The following is a 19,697-nucleotide window of genomic DNA, read 5'->3' on the forward strand; positions in this document are numbered from 1 at the left end:
CATATTGATTTTCTGCTTTCTTTCGCGAAACAATCATCATTTTTTCGTAGTAGCTGTTCGATTAGCACGAGGCACGAGGATAGTAGTAAATACCATGATTACAGACTAACATTTGAATAGTATATTCATATTGAAATAAACCCGAATATTTTCGGCTGACACTCGTCAGGGGTAATCGTCAGCAACTATAGTAGAGAATTGGAAATAACATTGTATATCAACAATCGTATCACAAAATATGACGTCACCAGCATTACACATTACATTACAATATTACACTTAGATTTGCAAGTTACTGTAAGTGTAACGCAAATTTTACTCCTTCAAGGGTTATTAAGTATGGACCGCATGGGTATAATTTTGGGTCGACACGGTGCGAGAGCTATCTGTTAGTATGTAATATTTGTTGAATTGATTGCAAAAAATCCTGCGATAGTTTTACATATCCAAGGTAACTGTGTTGAGTAGTGTAGGCCCTAGTTAATAAGCGAGACATGCAGAAAATAAGGCTTGATCATGAGAATCAGCCGACCTTTGGTTTGAAATCACGATAAGATTTGCCCGAATGTTTTTTCTGGAAAACATGGACGAGGAACGTTGGGATGAACTAGTGTAGGGGTGTGCGACGAGCTAGTTCAGGCGTATATAAGACTCATTCATTTCGACGCCAACCCCTTCTGCGTTTTGGCTGACATTCCGCTGATAAAATGCGGTGCCGCTGATAAAATACGGTGCCAAAAACAGTAGCAGCGACAAAACCTTGGCCAAACCTTTCTATATGGATAATGCTCCGTTGTTGGCACGGAATAGTCCTGTTCTTGCAATCTGAGTAGACAGTAGCACAAATGCGACACGCAGAGGAATTTACTTCACCCTAATTTGAAATCGCGTGCATCAGACATATTTTATAGAGCTGTGTTTGGTTAGGCTTACCATACGTCCTCTTTTAAGAGGATTTGTCCTCTTTTTTGACTTTTTTGAAAGTGTCCTCGGAGGACGCCCTTTTGTCCTCTTTTTTGAGATTTTGTCCTCTTTTTTAGGATTTAGAGCAGATTTAGAGCAAATTGCGAGTGATATGCCACATATTAGCACAGACGTGAAGCTCCGACGGGTGAAAAACGGTGATTTTAGCTGTAAGCGAAAAGATGACCTTTTTTTTTTTTTTTTTTTTTTTTAGTCATCCATCTGGCGACGTGGAGTAAAAAACGTTATTTTGAGATCTGAGCGGAAAAGATGATTTTTTTTTTTTTTTTTTTTTTTTTTTAGTCATCCACCTGGCAATGTGGGGGTATTTTGAGTTCTGTGCGGAAGAGATGACCTTTTTTTTTTTTTTTTAGTCAACCGATCACAAAGTGGGAAAAATTAACCGATTTTTGAGAATTTCACTCCGGATCTACAAGTTGCAAATTTCTGAAAAAGTGTCCTCTTTATTGATTTCCAAAATATGGTAAGCCTATGTTTGGTAGAATTGTAGTGTGCGTGTTCTGTATGTCATACATGTCCGTAAAATCGTAGCATAATACTGTAATACTAAAAATGAATTCCTTTTCAGGCTTGCGGCTCGCGTCGCGAGATGCCACAAAAATTCAGATTTTGGTGGTAGTCTAAAATGCTGTTTTGAGGTTATTAAACTGTTATGAATTTTCAAGTTAGATTGAGCTAAAGAGACGAACAAACAGTATCGTGACTTTATTTGCTCTTCTCATATACTCTCGAGACGGAAAAAGGGAAATCGAAAATAAAAACAGAGTTCAAGGTTGGAGCAACGTATCATAAGGTAGCGAGCTCTAATGTGTCTACTCTGCTTGATGATATTGGACCTTATTTTCCAAGAGATCAGGCACAAGCTTCAACACAAGCATGTGGATTTTTCACCGTTTCGACAAACTAGATCCTCCGGGACCTTTGTGTCATCTCTGAAAAACGATTTCTACCAGAAATTCCTGCCAGAAAGCGTTTTTCACTCGCGGAAAATACGCTGTATTTTGAATATGCGTGCAGAACAGTTCAAGACCTGGCCATTCAAGCACTATTGTATGCGTTATTGTACAAAATCCAACAACTTGTTTGGCTGAGAAGCGTTTTAGTGAAATAGTTGAAATCAAAAACGAGGAAAAAGAGTTGCCTTGTTATTGAGACACTTCCTGGCCTAAAACTATAGTAGCCAATTTGTTGCACATCTGGACAGAATGTTCTTATGTATCTTCATCTTCTTTTTGTCTAGCAATTTTAGGTTGGCTTGTGCGAATGAAATTTATTTTCCAAAAAAAGTGCGAATGAAGCTCAAAAAGGTTGAAAAGCACTGGATTAGCCTATTTGGCACTTTTTCAATCAGTTTGGCACTATTTTACGAAAAATGTAGCACTCAGAACCTTCCCGCAGTTGGTAACCCTGGCAAGTGGTTTAGGCTATCTGTGCCGTGCTGATTGATTCAGGTTCGTTTTCATCCGTCTAATTAGATTCTGAACGGATGAACGCCCCAAACGATTGTTCCTCCCCGCACATTTTGTAAAATTAATATCTGAATAACATATAACTCAAATACAAAATCTCGTTGGTAATTAAACTTGTGTCGCTGCATATCAGTTCAAAAGCCCTGCTTTGGAGCAGTGGCTATCAGACAGGGCTGTGAAGTCAGAGTTTCACACCCGTTGGAGTCAAGGAAACGCATACTGGTTTGGGTCGGAGTTTGTTAAAATGCTCCAACTTCAATCGAAACGCTTGCATACAACTCGATTTCCCAAACTTTTTTCTCCCGAAAATGTAATACATGGCATCGTGAGATGGCACTGTTGAGCTGATGTTGGAATAACTATAGAAATCAAACAGGGCAGAGACCGCAATTGAACTGACAGGGACACGCTGGTTCAATGAACTCAATAAATCGCGGTAAGCAACGAAATTAATGTGGAATCGGAATTGCAAAAATTGATCAGGTAGATTTATAGATATGAATAGATATGGTAAAAAATTTGAAAGAAATTTGTCAATAATATTAGTAATTGTATATCATGGATATAATTGCCCATGCGATCAGATTCACCGGTTCACAGTTCTTTTCGGTGTTGATCTTTTTTGAAGCCGCGGCCCTTTCTACTGGTTCTTTCCATTCCTTGAGATTGCTTTCTTCGTCGGGTCTAAGTTACACATGTTGGTATTAATTAATATTTTGCATGTTTCTCCCGGCTGCTATGTGGTTAAAATATATTCGAATATCACAAATGCGAACGTCTATCGCGAGACATATGTCTGTTTAATAGCTAGAACAGTGGTTCTCAAACAGGGGGGCTCGAAGCTGCAGTTAACTGAAATTTTTTTCGCGTTCCGCGCGACATACCTCCAGCTCATGGTATTTACTCTGTCTATTGCCCGAATTTCTTATTCGAGATTTCTCTCATCAATAGCCATAACCACCAATGCCATCAAACTATCCGTTGGGATTGCTAGCATTGTGATTTCTCTCTTTAATATATTGTGATATCAAGATAAGGGGGGCGCGAACTTCTTCACTATCAAAAGGGGGAGCGTGTCTTAAAAAAGTTTGAGAACCACTGAGCTAGAACCTGTTCTTTAATACAAATGAGCCAACAATACTAACGATTCTACCGTATGTGTGTGTGTGTGTACTGGAGTAATGTAGGCATAATACAAGTGGTTGAGGAATATTTGAAATTTACGTGATGGATGCAGAGTTAAAATTGTTCAAAGGGCGCCAAATTCCAACACATAAGCTGAGCGCAAGTGGGTGGCAATTCGGATGGGACAGTTGTTGCGAATTGCGACGCGGCACTACAATCCCAATGAGTGCCGATTTTTCAGGCGTCGAATCCTGTCTGCTCAGCTAGATCTGCTTTAATGTGGACTCGGCACGCTGCATATCGGTCTTCAATTTAACGCAATACAATCAATCTATACAAATTGAATAAGAATGCGGATTTCCTTGTATAAATAGCACGATGCTTGAAGCGGGAGATTCTCAACAGCCTTTGCTCTTCCGATGCTCGATGGGATGAAGAATAAAAGAACAACAACAAGGACAATATACAGGCTAGCGACAAGCAAATTAAACAGTAATTAAGCAATAAATTCGACTAAAATCGTACAATTAGAATGATTAGAAAAACGAAGTACAAATAGACTACAGTTTAACTGCGAACTGATTCCTTAAAATCAAAAGTCGCCACAATATTAGATAACGGATAACAAATAACATGCGCAATCGCAAATAATAGTAGTTGAATTATTAGTGAATACTCAGCATGATCTTGTATTGCTGTATAATGCCGCAAGTATTGATTAACCACACTGCTTGTGTTTGGGGCGTGTCAAGTCTATACGCGTTCTGAATCTCATCTCAATACAGACGGCAATGATAAAACATTGCAACGTAGGGATGTAATCGGTGTACTCGACCGTACATAAAAGCATTGTGAGTCATACTGAATTGCAAAGTCGTTGGGTGATATGTCCAATCGCCGGTCATCGAAACTACCAGTCGATCGGAAGATAACACAGAGCAGGTGTGCATCCCGGCTTTCCCTCAAATGCAATTGAATAAGAAGTGTTCGGAGTTTGAACATGAACTGTTTCCTTCATACTTCCTCTATGTGTGATTTCATAACGGTCCCGACTTCCATCATCCAAAAATATCATTATGACGTGAACCAAGGGAAGTCATTGTCAAAGATTAGGATTTCAAGTGGTCTTGGCGAGAGGTAGTTGTGAATTTGAGTCCTAGAAAGTGCTTGCTGCATTCACAATACTGGAGCGCATACAATAGCGCGGTATCGGAATATTTAGGCGATTCCGATTCCATACGTTTGCGAAGTTTTTCTGCCGATAGAAAATGTCACATATTTGAAAAAAACCTTCGAATCAGTGGAAGTAGTTTGGAAAATATATCCCGATAAACGCTGTTTATTTACAACCTATTTTGTTACGTTCTCCCCATTTCCCATTTTGAAACGATTCATTCCTCCCCGTATTACTGATAATTGTGAAATTTGTACGAAAATCCTGTTGTGTTGACTATAGAAAAAACTATTTTTTCGACTCGACTTGCTGTGGTGTTGACTAAGAGAACAAAATAAAGGTCATTTATCCAGTCCTACTCCTGAATGACCAGCTCGAACATCCACATTGCAGATTTTGTGTCATTTAGTTGTGCCTGTCCATTAGCCTGGCTGCCAATGCTATAAAGAAGGACGAATTCCCAAAAAGAAGGAAATTTGGGCATACTCGGAGGGCTTTTTCGATTTCCTGTAAAATGAGGACAGCTCCTCCTGAAGGGCGACTGACCTATCGATCTCGCTTCCCATGACATGTCGCCCTATTTCTTGTCGCTTCCTTTTTCTATACTATCTTTCTTACTTTCATTCAGTGTGCAACTGTGCATTAGGGCTGTTCAAAAATAACCTTTTTTCCCTAATCTTGCGGGTTACTTGATTAAATCGTTAGGTTGCCTTAAAAAATGACGCACACCAAATTTGAATTCATTCCAACCAATATTCGCGGATTTCGTAGAGTTTGAAAATTTTGAATTTGCCTGAAAATGCAAAAAAAAAAATTTTTCCAATTTTCCTTCCAACCTTATGAAATTGTTGCACTGTCTTCAAAAACGATGCAAATCAAATTTGACTCAATTCCAAGCTGCAGAAGCCGAGTTATTCAAGTTTTTTGATGATAATTCTGGGATGATCCACCAATCAAGGATAATCCCAGAATTATTAAAGAAAAACTGAAATCACTCCACTTCTACGGCTTCGAATTGAGTCAAATTTGTTTGGCATCGTTTTCGAAGTCAGCGCAACAATTTCATGGGGTTGGCAGAAAAATTTGAAAAATTTTTTCTTTTGCATTTTCAGGGAAATTCAAAATTTTCAAACTCTACGAAATCCGCGAATATTGGTTGGAATGAATTCAAATTTGGTGTGCGTCATTTTTTAAGGCAACCTAACGATTTAATCAAGTAACCCGCAAGATTCAGGAAAAAAGGTTATGTTTGAACAGCCCTACTGTGCATGCCTCCTCTTTACATCGCCTAGGCCAAGGTAGGTGTTTGATTCCATAGACAACTCCTAGTCGCTTCGACATCTTCCTTTCTTTTCATTGTATCGCATTTTTTGTGGTGTATTGAACTGATAAAATTGCTAATAAACCAATTATGATGATGATGATGATTATGAGAGGACATATGGTACCCCTAATACAATGTTCTATAGTAGGCCTATAACTGTTTCGACACCTTCCTATCTTTTCATTGTATCGCAGTCTTGTGATGCTTTGAAATGATGAATATATTAATAAAACTGATTTATGAACTTTTATGATTGATGATGAACTAAGTTCCAAGTATCCCTGAGATTTCGTTTCAAATTTACTTTTAACACATCTCATCAAATACTTGAAGTTTTGTTTCGCTTGGGGTGAAATGAACCTCAGATGTATGCAATGTTGTCACGAGTGCAGTGGCTACTATATAGTTCATGTAAAATGTCGGTTTTTATGCTTCATGCTCGTACTATTTTGATTGCGAAGTCTCCGGGAATAAGCCAATGCGCTCCATCACACTAATCAATCGATCGATCAATCAATCGACATATTATATTTTCATCTGCCCAAGACACACACGAAGTAATATAGCCTACACAGAGGTTGTCAAAGTAGTCAAGAAAGCTACTCAAGTAGAAGTAGAAGAAGCGACGAAAACAATCTACTCAAGCACGAGTAGAAGTACTTGTTTCATAAGCAACCTAAACTACTTGAAGTAGAAGTAGAATTGACTGATTTTAAATCTACTCTAGTAAGTAAGTAGTTTTCGAAAACGATCGTAATTCGTTCGCATGGATTGTCAAAAGCTGCAAATTGAGCTATGCGGAAGGTGTAGAGAGCTTGATTCATATTGATGCATCACAGGAGAGGAGGTGTCAATTTTTGACAGAATAAGCAGTCGTCCATATCATGGGATGTAAATGATAGCATTGATATGAAATGCGATACTAATTCTTTGTCTACTCGAACACCCCGTTTTAGAGAATATCATGGCATGGCGCCCTCCCCCATATTATAAGGCTCCTAGTTCAGTCGAATTGCAATACGGAGAAATTGTGTCCAATACGGCTTAACACTTTGCGCGATTAGTATACGTTAATTGAAAATACGGCAGATCGTAAAAATTCCATATACTGTAGCTTTATATTCGGAAAATATAAGGCATTACTACACTTGCTTTTATACTTGAATGTATGTACATGTATGTTTTCCAGACAAAGGAACTGAAACTATGATTAGAACTCAACGTATAATACTAGTGATTGAAAGAAAAATACAAGTACATCCAAAAAGCGGAAAATATATTTCATGTCTTTTGTCCAGAAAGTTTCAACGATGGTCTGCTAAAATAGGTCCAACGTTAAAAAAGTCAAAGTGCACTTTTCCAGATTTGGACACGTCGTGGGCTGGTAGGTATAATAGGTTATTGCTAGATTGCAAAACGATGGTTTCAAACGTTATGGGGGGGCATACTTACTGTGATGAAATATTTGGTCTAGGTGACAATGCGGTGTGCACGAATCCACGCAACCCGGTATATCTAAATTATAGTCAGCGATACTTTCTTTAAAACCTATTTGTCACACAATATGTACTGTGCGCGAAGCCCAACGAAAATTCTATGTAATACATGACTTTTATGGAAATTAAATGTTGGTACCACGTGAAAACAGCCCCGAAATTCTGTAGGCTATCTTTATTATTGGGGGATCAAACTACTTCTACTTGACAAACTGAAAATAGCGAAAAGTAAGTAAGTAGTTCACAAAATATTACGAAGTAGAAGTAACGAAAAAAGATCTCCTCCCAAAATAATAGTTCCGTCCAAAATGATTCGAACTAGGTATTGGATCTTGCAACATCGAAATCTGGAGATGTGGTTCCAGGTTCCACACCACTTTGTGAGACTTTCTGGTCAAAGAATGCATGATCGTCACTGATAATCGTCATTCATCACACAGGAAATGTATCTTTGAGGCAAAAATTGACTAGGAAAATGTTTTTACGCGAGAGGGCAGCATCGTACCGATGCAATGCATACGAAAAAATAATGATGGATTACTTGGATAATGAATCGTAGGAAGCTGTTGCGTCTGGTATTCATGGCGTTTTGTCTACGTACATGGGGCATTTACACCAGGCCGACTCCTTATTGCGATTCCGTATCTGCCGACTTGTAGCGCGGCCTAATTTCGTTCAAGCCTTTTATTAGACACCACTTACGCGGATCAGGTGGTGAGGAGAAATACAGGATGCGTAACCCGTGTACGTGCATGCATACATATTTGAAAAATGAAGGAGTATAATATGCATTTTGTCTGATAAGTATGAAGAAAGCAGCTATGATATTAGTAGGGCTGCCGGTAAACGTATTAGAGCCTAACTTTATCCCGCGTGCTCCGCATTAAAATAACCAGAACGACTTACAGGTGCAATGGCAACATTCATCTTGAAACATTCTATTCGCTCAATGCTCCGACAGTCGAGCTAAGAAAATATACAGCTGCCTCACATTTGGACATCATTGTTCGCTGCATTTTTCAGAAACGTGAAATAAGATACTTGTCGATAGTTGCGTTTCGAGACGTGAAATTTCTCGGTACCTGTATTGTCTTTTGGTCTGAATGATCCACTGGTATCATATTGCTGAACACCGCCTTCTCCAAGTACGCACATTATGCCACATCCGTTTGCTCGCAAACAATGGATACTGAACTCGACGGCTTTTTGGCAGTTGCGACAGTGCAAGTTAATCATGCAACTTGCAATACGCTACTTTTCATAAAAATATTACGAATTTCTCCGACAAATTGATGTTTCATAATTCTAGAATTGTGATATTCGGCGTAATACCTTGCAGATTGCCAAGCTTGCCTAAGCTTATCATAATATCGATGCTTTCAAAATATTCCCGCAAGGTGCTGTCGTTTCATGCCGTTTCATCCGAGGTGTATCGATTTCGTTGAATCTGACCTATTAACCGATTAAGACCGACCGATTAAGAGCTGAATGTTCATTGTTCACGTGTAGATAGAAACAATCGTTTGACCGTAAACAAATCGCAAAAATACCGTTCACGCAAAACGAGCGTAACCTTACACAAGGGCGTCCCTTGGGACTTGGCGACCACTGGTCATTTTTCCCTCATCGTTTATGCATTATAACGTGGGAAATGTGAATGTTTTCCCATGTGACGGAACAATCCATTCCTATCACAATTGACGTACCGGACTCAACTCTCACGTTTTCCAAACGCACATCATGTTTCGTTGTTGCGAATTCGCCATTGCGGTTTATGTAATAGTTGCGTAACTACTTGGAACAGAGTTGATCAAAGTAGTCAGTGTTGGTATCAGTGATTCCCAAGTGCGGCCCCCAAAATATATTAGGAAATCGATTATTGACAGAAATAAAATATATATTTATAAAATACTCTTGCTTGACTTGACCTCTGTGGTTTTTATTTATAGAATTGCAGGAAAGTTGTGAGTATAGACTGCTAACGTTATGTCACTGCTGTTTCAATGCAATGTGCCCTAACTTTCCAGTTGAACGAGCAGTAGCTATAGATATAAATAGGTATTGATAACTTACAAAACCGGAGGAAAATCTCTCCCTCGTGGTCGCTTGAGTAAAAAAGAAAAAGAGGCTCAACTCCCGGAAAATACAGTTTTTCTTTAACATTGAAAAAAAAACTTCCCGGTCCAGCTATGAAATAGCCGCCGTAGCGTTCCTACAGTGCTGACTTAATGTATATCAGTCGAATTTGGCCCTATATGTAACCAAAATCCTCAAAGAAAGACAAAATCTCAAAAAATAAGACATTCGGGCGTCCTCCGAGGACACTTTAAAAACAATCAAAAAAGAGGACAAATCATCTTAAAAGAGGACGTATGGTAACGCTATGATAACTATTGATGTGCATCACGTGACTCACGGTTGAATACGCCGAGATGCATACTGCTTAGTCGGCTAAAAGCAGCATAATTGGTAGTCCTATATTCAGGGCCGTAACTGCCGCACCCCGAACCTCCCAATTTAGGGGGCCGAGCTCGAAGGGGGCCCAAAATTATTTCGTGAATTGGCATAAATTATAGACTATTTTTTGAAAATTTATGCAACTTCTTCAAAAATTTTTCGCGCTGGGCGCGATTTCAATTCACCGCATATCTTGATTATAGGGTGCTCTCCCCAAGAAAAAACACGCAAGATTTATAGAAATGGGCATATCAGCGTTGGCCATGACCGCACCACAACACACCAAGACATATAAAGTTTTAGGCCATGTAACATGTGACTCCAAGAAGTGTGAACGATCGCCAGCGAGAAAGCCTTGGCCGTAAAGGACTGCTTTTATGCTGACCAAAAACTTCGAAATACCAAAAGCTTCGTTATATATACAAAATACATATAGGTTTATTTGTCCATATAGGCGCCTAAATGACTGGCCCCGAATGTTCTTGTCTTGGCAATCTGAACCCCACAAAACAAATACCATCCTGCAGGAAAGAAAATTATATGCCAGTGAAGAAATATCAATCTGAAATCGTGTGATCTTCCAGTTTAGTAGGTTTGGGCAATTCTACATTTTTTTGATATAGCAGACATCAGGATGTCACGAAATAACATCATGTGAAGAAGTCATACCTAGGGGTCTGCCCGCCCGAAGATGTTTAATTTTACGGGGTCTGCAGTTTCAAGACACCTCTCACTCAGCTCTACCGGTAAATCGGATTACGTGGGCATAAAGACGAGAACCACGCGATTCCCGATCTTATTCACCGATTTTATCATGAATTATCGAAATATTCGGGCGTCGCGCTGTCTCAATAAACAGCACAACTTTAATTTCGTGGCAAAAGCGAACAACGTCATGCGGGGTCAGTTTATCACCCTATGGGGGCCCGGGGTCCTGACGAAGTGCCGTTACGTTCCTGCCAACGGGTATACCCCCGGATATGTTTAATTCCTATTGGGGGGGCCTATACCTTTACAAACACAACTCACTCAGCTCTACCGGTAAATCAGATTACGTGAACAGAGACAAGATGAAAATTGATAGCAATACATGCAATTCCCGATCATATTGACCGATTCAGTCATGAAATTGAAGAAATTTCTCGCGCTTCGCGCGTTTAGACGAGAAAAGCTGATTCACTCAACGGACACCCAATGCAGCAGATAAGTAGCGGTAAACAGTGTACAGTTTTGAAATCACGCCAGGGCAATAAAACTACTCCGAAATACCCATGATGACTGTTTGGCTCCGTTTCATAGCCGTAGTATTCGTGCGGCCCCGACCGTACTCTGAAATTCTAAATTTGGCCCTCACACCGAAAAAGTTTGGGAACCACTGGTTGGTATGGTACTCAAATGCAGGACCAATACATCCCAGCCCAGCAAACGCTGGTCTTGGCCCCCGTAGGGTGTTTAACCAAACTGCTAAGGGGACAAACCGCCCATACCTCCCTTTCGTATGCCTGGCCATTCATCACTGCACTCTTCACACGCCATTCACAAACATAAAACCCACCCACCCACACGTACGCATTCACTTTTTTCGCGGTCAGATAAAGCTAGATGATCCAATAATGTCTATGTTCTCTAGTCGCGCGAAGCGGTTGTGTAGCGATACGGCTAACGGAGGATATGAATTCCAAAACTTATGACAAGTAATTGTACAATGTCGGTACAGTTGTACTTGTACATCATAAGCTGTGTTCAATTGTTGTTAATTCCACAAGGAACAGACGATTCATTAATTTCAAGGGGGTTACCTTCTAACACGGCCATAATTATTAAAACTTTATTTAAGTATGTTTTCATTTCGTGACCTTCAGGACAGATTGTTTCTATACACAAATAATATTGGTAAGGCTCACACCTACCAGACTAAACTAAATGAAAATCACCTTTCTTTTTCTTCGTCCCCTCTCCTCTTTTTCTAAAACTAGATACTATAGTCTAATACTCTAAACACATCATATCCAACTACTAAGACCGTGTCTTATCCTAGTGATGTTATAAAGTTATTTTGAGTAAATGCAATTACCTGTTTTGCTTCATATGCAGAGGTGGTCAAAGTAGTCAAGAAAGCTACTCAAGTAGAAGTAGAAGTAGCGACGAAAAATCTACCCAAGTAAGAGTAGAAGTACTTCTTTCATAAGCTAGTTGAAACTACTTGAATTAGAAGTAGAATTGTCCGATTTTAAATCTACTCAAGTAAGTAAGTAGTTGTGAAAACGATCGTAGTTCTTTCGCATCGACTGTCAAAAGCTGCAAATGGAGCTACGCGAAAGATGCAGAGAGCTTGATTCATATTGATGCATCCCAGGAGGTGTCAATTTTTGCATAATAAGCAGTTGTTCACATCATGGGATGTAAATGATACCATTGATATGGAAATGCGATACTAATTCTTTGTTTACTCCAACACCCCGTTTTAGAGAATATCCTGGCATGGCGCGCCCTCCCCCATATTATAAGGCACCTAGTTCAGTCGAAGAGCAATACGGAGAAGTTGTGTCGGATACGGCTTAACACTTTGCGCGATTAGTATATTTTAATGAAGAATTTGGCTGATCGTAAAAATGCCATATAGTGTATAGCTTTATTTTAGGAAAATATTAGGCATTAGTACACTTGCTTTTATGATTCAACATGTATGTTTTCCAGAAAAAAGAACTGAAACTATAATTAGAACTCAACGTATAGCCTAATACTCGTAATTGAAAGTAAAATATTAATGAAATACAAATTCCGAGTAGCATTTGCGAAGGTCAATGGTTTTCAACCTGTGGATCGGGCGACTTTCTGCGTGGCGCGAAGATGCTAGTATTCAACCGCCCAAATATGCCGTAAATAGGCATGACGCTTTAATAGTAATAAGCTAACAGCAAAAGCAGTGATTAGGTCTTGAGTCTTGACGACGGGGGCTGACCTTTTCGTACTTGAGAGAGAGGGGAGGTAAAACTTTTTCAAATCGGCAAATAGGTCGTGATCATAAGAAAGGTTGAATACCAGTAGGGAAGCAGATGACTAAAAAATGGTCATTACCGGCAATGAAACCGTGATATTCAGGATGCACCGAATGTGATGACATTTTTAATCACCATCATCATCATCTGAACAGTGGTATGATGACCTACACTATAGCTATGTGGGTCCGGGTTGATGACCTTTGTTTTCAGGGTGCCAAAGTGCTATAGCAAGGTCAAAAAGATTGAGAACCACATCCCTAGACTAAAGCATCATTACGGTTTCTAACAGCCTCAAAGCGATGTTAAAATAATATGCTCGCTCATAATTGCGAGTACAACATAGACTTATTTCTGTGAATTATCGGGATATTTTATTCCGAATATTATTTTTCTGGGCACAGGAGTTCTTTTAAAATAATATCAATAGATTCAATGACAGTAAATCACGCGAAGTAAATTTTAATGTTGAATAAATCATGTTAAAAATATATATATATAAGTCATGTTGATTTATGAAATAATTTTGGCGCCCCTTCGATCTTGGGCCCTCAAATTAATCTTAGCAACTAACAAAAAATAATTGATGATGACAATACATATAGGTGCAACTTTCGAAAAGATATTAAATTACCCAGTCATACTATTTAGTACGCACTTTGCCATTATAATATCACATAGAAGAGGTAATATATCACCGTTGGTTAAGATATTTCTCACGGTACAAGATGGTCCGAGGTCCAGTACAGCAGTTCTTAATCGGCATCTTTCATTAGCATGGAACATGGAACATCGAACATGGGTCGGCTTTGACGACTTTGTTATATTGAGCCTCTCGTCTATATCTTGCTTATCTGTATATCACATTCCACCAAATCGCATATTTGTCATGTATGCTTTTGAGTTGCACGGTTGTCAAATAAAGATTCTTTCTCGAAATAAGTAGTGATACTTTTTCATTTGATTCATGTTCACCCAGTTGTTTCAATTCATCATTCACGTTTATGGATTCGGTAGGTTTCCTTTGACTTTTGAAAATAATTCTCTCAAGAACCAGCGTCTTGCATTCTGTCACTCAACATATAAGGACGCGACCTGATGACATATGACGATTCAATAGGTTGCATATCGCAATTCAATTCGGTAATATATTACGGCCGATGCTGACATCATCGCTCGCCGAGAATGTACTTATGAACATTCAAAATGGTCTGACCTAACCCTTGAGGTGTTGTCATAAATGATGACCCGATAGAAATTTGACGCAATGTCCGACTGCAGGGATTGCGAAATTTGTATACACATAACGCCATAGCTTATATAATCCAGTGACGTATTAACTAGGAAATGAAATTCGCTTTCCTGCCGTAGGTCTGTTGAAGTGAAGCGTTAAAGTCTCGTAAGTCTTTATCTCGTCAGCTATCAACAGCTACACCCTTGTTTGTACATACTGTACTACTTATTATTCTTCAAAATAATCAGGTTCATCCAGGTTCCTCATCACCATACGATCCTTGTAAACCAGGAGTAGGCAATTATTTTCCAGGCTGGGCAAATGTGAAGCGAAAAATACGTAGGCGGGCCGAGACAAAAGTTTGGATTATGTTCTGCGGCGTGCTGTTGTATTTATAAATGGACAGCAGCGAATTAGGCTACATTGTTAACACATGCTGAATTGCTGATAAGTGAATGCTTTGATATTAGGCTGCGTCTCTAGCTTTGTGTGTCTTTGTAAAATGGCCTTGCTGCATTGCTGACTACGCTAGCAGGCCCGCATCAGCCGAGTGTGTGTGTTCGCTGCTTGAATTTTTTCGTAATGTTGAGTCAAATTATATATTCCTTAAACACGGATGCGTTCTCGGTATTCACCGTAAACAAAAGAGATCGGTTCGCGACTGACTTTACTAAAGAGATATTTAGTGCTCCAAATCTTGTTGAAGCATCTTTCATTGCTTGACACAACATTGTTGTGAGTGAGGATTCTGAGGATGACCGCTTATCACATGCGCGGCTTGCATTATTTTACGAATTAGGATTTGGAAACGTACGACATAACAGTTTAAAGCAGAGACCTGGCAACAAACAAGATTTGAACTTGTATGTGGAACCAGTTACTTGTAACTGATTGTTACGGCATAATTTTGAACCTGGATTACTCATACGAAGTACTACACGTATAGGATAACGTAATCACGGTACATAAGTACACTAGACTTCAAAGTAAACTCGGATCAGTTTATACAGTAGTTTTTGTTCACAAATTAAATTGAACAATATCTGGTCGTACAATTCCCAGTTCTGGCGTAAACAGTCTCTCATAAAAGCTTAGAAGAAAAATGGCCGGCAGTTTAGAAATCCGAAAAAATAATGTCGACCTGGAGTAAAATGACCATTGATGTCAAAACAGCAGAATCATCGAGGCAAAGATAACAAAAAAGTGTTGGGTATCGATGATTAAATATTACCCGTTATCAACGGCAAAAAACTTGATCTGATAGCCTAATGATTGGGGCACTGTTAATCTCACCGAGAATGCCTATACATCGTTATCAGAAACCAGAAAATACAAACTGGAATAACAGAGTTTCCTATCATGATGAGAATTTAATAATAGTCACTTTTTATAATGAGCTGCTACATATTATGCAAGGTGCTCGCTAAAACGAAAGACGTGTCAATGAATGAATATGGCACCTGTTGGTCGTGACAGTGGCGCAGGCTGCAGTGCAGTTGCGGTTGTTTTGTTGCCATCGTGACTGGCAACAACATCGGCCAAATTTTGTTTCACTTCCACACTTCTACTGCAGGGCAAAAACAAACCTGAATCTACTTTTCAAATGAACGATATTGCTGTACGGTACGATATAGATTTCAAAACATATTCCATCGACTTGAAACCGATAATATTCTGCAATCGCCGACTCGACTTGGGCGACAGGTATAAATATATTTCCACCTTTGTTGTTACGCGGGCGCTGGTTATTTAGATGAACAGTTAATACGAGCATCTGAATTTGATACCATGCTTCCTCTGTTACTGCTCAAATAAGAATAAGGTCACACTGAACTACTCAGTTCATCCAAATGCGTTGGCGTCGATTTATCATCGATAAATACGACGCATGCATAGAGCTCCTACGCTAACGGCCTAATACCTGACAAGTGATGAATTTGTAAAGCATGGATAATTTTGTATTCTGTAGAGTAGCAAAGTCTTATAACATGAAACAGGCCGCGCGAGAAGTCTGATTTGTGCACGACAGCCGGCACTGTAATCATTATCACGTCACCACATAAAGCGTGGCTTTAGATAGTTAATTTATCATTTCCATACGACCTCGAAACGAAATAGACTTAGTCAGATTTTGTGTTCATCAAATTCCCATTTACTTTTAAAATAGTGCCTGTCACTTCGTTAACTCGTTCTTCCGGTCACGTTTATTAGCAGTTGTGACTGCGGCGAGCATTCCTGCACCAGTGACGTGCACAGTACCACATCACTGCAGACACAGCGTGATGCATGCCGCATAACTTTTGCGAGAAACGAAAATATCGTTTTCCCATTCCCTCGACCACCAGCTCCTCCGCGATACGTTTTGGGAGTGAATCGAGAAAGTCGAAATGAGTATGCATTGCAACTCAACGCCGCAATATGCATTGTTTGACAGGCATTACTATGGATATTCCATTGAGTACTGTACAGCACAGGTAGCCTACACACACTCTGGACGGGAAATGCTTGTCGAAGACTTCCTCGTATATTTAACGCCGCTTCGCATCATGAGCACAACAATATTCTCTCAGCTGGCTTAAATTTCAGATACGGTCAGCAGAGATGAGCGGATTTGAAATTTCTATGTCCTAATTCAATCCAAATCCGAAGCATCAAATCCTAATCCATAGCATAATTCAAAACTTTTGTATATTCAAATCCTAATCCTATTGAAGCTTAAAAAGCTACATTTTATGCCCATATAATTCTGTAAAGAGAAATAAAACCGTCAATGAGTGCCGGAGTGCATGAAGTGATAACTTGGCAAATTTTAGAAAATCGTGGTGGGACGGAAGACTTTGTCTCCATTCGCCACAGGAATATTTTGTTTTCGTTTGAATCTCTTTGTATGCACTTCTTCTTGTGCCTTCAACTCTTGATAACGAGCACACGAAAAGTCGTTGAGTTAATAAATTGAATGTAGTCTTGAAAGCAATACTTCTACTTGTGTACAAATTATGGCCACTTTTACCAACTCTGGTAAATTTAGGGTAGGACTGATTATGTTATTTGTAAATCTAAACTTGACTGAGAGCATATCGATTCCTTCCCGATCTCATTTGAAACAATCGATCTCATGCCGCGTTCCTATAATTGCCACCAAGCAGTTCTCCTACACCGGTGGTTATCAACCGGGAGTCCGCGAAACCTCCAAATTTGCAAAATGGTTGATAACCTAATTTGTATTTTTTTCCAATTAGAAAAATCACGAGGCAGTTTCGCTCCATAATTGCTAAAGCTTCGACACCTACGTAAACATAATGGCCATCTAAGACGAAATATTCTACTCAGCCACTGTGCAAACTCATTTTACTTGCCAATAGCCTAATATACATATTGCTGTTTAGAAATGTTTTGTTTGGGTTTTGGAAAAAAATTGATTGCAAAATCCGTATTCTCCTGTGATATACATAACCGCTATTCCAGAATAACTTCATGACAGAGGTGGTCAAAGTAGTCACGAAAGCTACTCAAGTAGAAGTAGAAGTAGCGACGCAAAAATCTACTCAAGTACGAGTAGAAGTACTTGTTCTATAAGCAACGTAAAACTACTTGAAGTAGAAGTAGAATTGACTGACTTTAAAAGTACTCAAGTAAGTAAGTAGTTGTGCGAACGTCCTAATTCGTTCACATGGATTGTAAAAAGGTGCAAATTGAGCTATGCGAAAGGTGACGAGCTTGATTCATCTTGTTGCATACCAACATGTATCCAATTTTCGATAGCATAAGCATTCATCCACATCATGATAGTATTGATATGGAAATGCAATACTAATCCTCTGTTTTCTCGAACAGCGCGTTTTAGAAAATAGCATGGTACGGCGCCATACTCCATATTATAAAGCCCGTAGTTTAGTCGAAGAGCAATATGGATAAGTTGTAAAGGATACGGTGTAAGCACTTGGCGCGATTAGTAAACGTTAATAAAAAATATGGTGGACCGTAAAAATGCCATATTGTGTAGCTTATTTCCGGAAATTAAAGGCATTACTACACTTGCTTTTATACTTCAACATGTATGTTATCCAGACAGAAGAACTGATATTAATTATAACTCAAAGTATATGATAGTGGGAATTAAAAGTAAAATATAAATACTACTCCTAAAAGTGAAACATGTATTTCATGCCGTTCGTCCAGAATGTTTCAAAGGTGGTGTGCTAAAACAGCTCTAAAACTAGAAAAAATAGTCAAAGTCCACTTTTCCAGATTAGGACACGCCATGGACATGGACATGCTAGATTACGCTATGACAAGTAAATGCTAGATTGCGAAACATCAGTTTCAAGCGTGATGATGAGCCATATATACCGTGATGAATTATTTCATATGGGCGAAGGGCGACAATGTGGTGTAAACGGAACCACGCCAAACCGTGACCTAAATTATAGTCACTGATACTTTTGTGAAATCACACTGGTCACTCCGTATCCACTGCGCCCCAAGCGCGACGAAAATTCTTGACTTTACTCAACTTTTATGAAAATTAAATGTTAATACTCCGTGAAAACAGCCCCGAAATTCCTCAGGCTATCTTCCTAATTGGAAGATTGACCTACTTCTACTTGACAAACTGAAAATAGCGAAAAGTAAGTAAGTAGATCACAAAATATTACGAAGTAGAAGTAGCGAAAATCAGATATACTTGAGTAAGTACCAGACGTAGAGGAAACTACTTGAGTACTTCGAAAAAGTAGAAGTACTTCGTTACTGACCACCTCTGTCTGCTTCATGATGAGTTGCTAGATAGAAATGACCATATAGGCTGGACATTATATGTTCATTAAAAATCTGCTTCTCAATTTTGGTGCCATATATGTTGCGATTTGCGACCATACCCGAAGGTGGCGTCGGAAGCGTTACATGTTATATCCCACTCGACACCATATCTGTGGAAATGTATTTTCGGCACTCGTTCACGTCAAATCGACGGCGAGGCTTTTCGAGACTCGGCCGCATATTTCAAGAGATACAGCTACGGAATTCGCTTTGAAATAACAAATGTTTTACCAATTTCTACATAAATAGTATGATATTATTTTCAAGAAAAATCATTTTATTTCCGTTTATCACTACAATACAGTTAGTATTTGGGCAAGGCAGATGATGGATGCACGATAATTGAGATAAATATAAACTAAAACTTGATGGTGGTTAGCGGGGGTCCGTGATGGTGCGAAAGAGATCAACGAAGACAAAAAGATTGAGAACCACTGTCCTATGGGCCTACACCAAACGCGTATTTTTGCCTGACACGTCACCGACTGGAGAAATTTGTTTTCCTATCAACATTGTCGATGGTATCGCACGGAAGATAACGATGGTAGGGAGCGTGCCCATCCAATCCCGCTGTCATTTCTCACGCCATATTGACTTCAAAACGGCCAATGCGAGGT

General features: G+C 39.3%; 1 protein-coding gene across 1 annotated transcript in view; it reads right to left on the minus strand.

Annotated features, from left to right (window-relative positions):
• Nucleotides 1-19,697, minus strand: part of LOC145453504 (B-cell receptor-associated protein 31-like) — a 457,607-nt gene that overhangs the window by 124,471 nt on the left and 313,439 nt on the right. The gene's annotated exons all lie outside the window — the stretch shown is intronic.

This window comes from Botryllus schlosseri, chromosome 13 (assembly GCF_051294905.1).
Source record: "Botryllus schlosseri isolate E-star chromosome 13, Bs_hap1, whole genome shotgun sequence".
Lineage (NCBI taxonomy): Eukaryota > Metazoa > Chordata > Ascidiacea > Stolidobranchia > Styelidae > Botryllus > Botryllus schlosseri.